Source organism: Phyllobates terribilis, unplaced genomic scaffold, assembly GCF_046119375.1.
Source record: "Phyllobates terribilis strain yellow unplaced genomic scaffold, ASM4611937v1 Scaffold_116__1_contigs__length_5312468, whole genome shotgun sequence".
NCBI lineage: Eukaryota > Metazoa > Chordata > Amphibia > Anura > Dendrobatidae > Phyllobates > Phyllobates terribilis.
The window spans coordinates 2,260,800-2,264,173 of NW_027362876.1; positions in this window are offsets into that span (position 1 = coordinate 2,260,800).

Genomic DNA, 3,374 nt, shown 5'->3' on the forward strand with positions numbered 1-3,374 from the left:
GTTTTGTTTATTTTCACAGCCCTATGTTATAAACTTCTGTGAAGCACCTAGGGGTTCAGGGTGCTCACCACACATCTAGATAAGTTCATTGAGGGGTCTAGTTTCCAAAATGGGGCGGTTTCCACTGTTTAGGCATATCAGGGGCTCCCCAAACACGACATTGCATCAGCTAATTATTCAAGCAAATTTTACATTCAGAAAGTCAAATTGTGCTTCTTCCCATCCGAACCCAGCCATGCGCTCAATCCATGGTTTTGCCCCACATATGGGGCATCAGCTTACTCAGGAGAAATTGCACAACAAATGGTATTGTGCAATTTCTCCTGTTACCTTTATGAAAATGTAAAATTGGGGGATAAAAAACATTTTTGTGCGAAAAATGTGAAAATGTTATTTTTATGGCTCAATGTTATAAACTTCTGTGAAGCACCTGGAGGTTCAAGGTGTTCACCACACATCTAGATAAGTTTCCTGAGGGGTTCTTTTTCCAAAATGATGTAACTTATGGGGTTTTTTCACTGTTTAGGCACATCAGGGGCTCCCAGAACGTGACATGCCGTGACAAGCAAATTTTACATTCAAAAAGTCAAATGGCGCTCCTTCCCTTCCGGACCCTGCCATGTGCCCAAACAGTGGTTTTCCCTCACATATGGGGTATCGGTGTGCTCAGGAGAAATTGCACAACAAATTTTGTGGTCCATTTTTTCCTGTTACTCTTGCAAAAATAAAAAAAAAATAATTTCTAAAGTAACATTTTTGTGAAAAAAAGTTAAATGTTTATTGTTTTCTTCCACATCCCAAAACTTCCTGTGAAGCACCTGAAAGGTGTCACTTCTGGGTATTTTCTGTCATAAAGGCTCCTTAGCGTCACTTCAAATGTGATGTGGTCCCTAAAAATTTTTTTAAAATTATGTTGGAAAAATGAAAAATCGCTGGTCAACTTTTAACCCTTATAACTTCTTAACAAAAAAAAAATTTGGTTCAAAAATTGTGCTGATGTAAAGTAGACATGTGGGAATTGTTATTTAGGAACTATGTAAAGTAGATATGTGAGAAATGTTATTTATTAACTATTTTGAGTGACATATCGCTCTGATTTAACCGAATGAAAATTAAAATTTCGCCAAATTTCAGATTTTTAACAAAGTAACACAAGTCACATCGAAGAAATTTTACCACTATCATGAAGTACAATATGTCACGAAAAAACAATCTCAGAATCAGGGGGATCCGTTGAAGCATTCCAAAGTTATTACATCATAAAGTGACAGTGGTCAGAATTGTAAAATTGTAAAAATTGGCCTGGTCATTAACGTGCAAACCACGTTTGGGGGTAAAGGGGTTAACACAACAAAAACAAAAATTAAACGGAGCAAATAATATATATTAAACCAAAGGAAAGTATCAAAAGTATCAGACAATTGTCTAGTACCAATAAGATGGTGACATATCTATGCTAGGATATGAATGGCAGACCATTTGGGAATAATAAGAAACCCAAAGCAGAAACACCAATCATGAGGTCAGTCAAAAACCTTTATTTCACAAGCAATTGGTTACATGGTGGCACTGCAGAAGCGGGTGCCCACACTACATAAAATACAGTGATTGTATAATACACAAACCGTTATATATGTACAGTAGGTGATATCCAGAAGTCTATTGATCCTATTCTGAACATTATTGAAAAGTTTGGTGAATGGTCAGGCCTGTCCATTAATCGGGATAAGTCGGTTATTCTACCATTTGATGATATCCCTAATTCCAGCATATTAGAACATACACGAATACAAAGGGTTGAGAAATTCTAATACCTTGGTATAAATATAAAAAATAGAACTCCGGATTACATTGCACTGAATCTATATCTTCTTCTGGAAAAGTATAAAAAGAAAATAGATGTGTGGTGGAGATTACCATTATCAGCTGTAGGAAGAGGGAACTTATTAAAAATGATATTGATGCCCCAACTCTTATACATTCTGCATAATGCCCCTATTTGGATCCATAATTCCCATTTTCAGAAAATTCATAGCAAGTTTCGTTCTCTTATATGGATAGGCTAGGATAAAATGTGAATATCTACAAAGTGACAAGGAATCTGGTGTTTTGGCGATTCCTAATGCACTAATATACAGTGGGGAAAAAAAGTATTTAGACAGCCACCAATTGTGCAAGTTCTCCCACTTAAAAAGATGAGAGAGGCCTGTAATTCACATCATAGGTCGACCTCAACTATGAGAGACAAAATGAGAAAACAAATCCTGAAAATCACATTGTCTGATTTGGAAAGAAATTTTTTTCAAATTTTGGAGTAAAATAAGTATTTGGTCAATTACAAACAAGCAAGATTTCTGGCTCTCACAGACCTGTAACTTCTTCTTTAAGAGGCTCCTCTGTCCTCCACTCATTACCTGTAGTACTGTCACATGTTTGAACTTGTTATCAGTATAAAAGACACCTGTCCACAACCTCAACAGTCACACTCCAAACTCCACTATGGTGAAGACCAAAGAGCTGTCGAAGGACACCAGAAACAAAATTGTAACCCTGCACCAGGCTGGGAAGACTGAATCTGCAATAGGCAGGCAGCTTGGTGTGAAGAAATCAACTGTGGGAGCAATAATTAGAAAATGGAAGACATACAAGACCACTGATAATCTCCGTTGATCTGGGGCTCCACACAAGATCTCACCCCGTGGGGTCAAAATGATCTCAAGAACGGTGAGCAAAAATCCCAGAACCACACGCGGGGACCTAGTGAATGAGAGAGCGGGGACCAATGTTACACAGGCTACCATCAGTAACACACTACGCCGCCAGGGACTCAGATCCTGCAGTGCCAGACGTGTCACCCTGCTTAAGCCATTACATGTCCGGGCCCCTCTAACGTTTGCTAGAGAGCATTTGGATGATTCAGAAGAGTATTGGGAGAATGTCATATGGTCAGATGCAACCAAAGTAGAACTGTTTGGTAAAAACACAACTCGTCTTATTTGGAGGAGAAAGATTGCCGAGTTGCATCCAAAGAACACTATACCTACTGTGAAGAATGGGGGTGGCAACATCATGCTTTGGAGCTGTTTCTCTGCCAAGGGACAAGGACGACTGATCCGTGTACATGAAAGAATGAATGGGACCATGTATCGTGAGATTTTGAGTGCAAACCTCCTTCCATCATGGGCGTGGAGAGGGGGTGAATATTCATGCCCTTTAATAGCGGGCACACGCGATCGCTCAGCAGCAGCAGCAGCCGCGCTGCTGATACACTGTGAATATAGAATCCGGCACTCATTCAGTAGTATGAAATATAATTATTAATCAAATAATTAAAGTTCCTTTAGAGATTCATGAAAAATGCAATCCACAACATG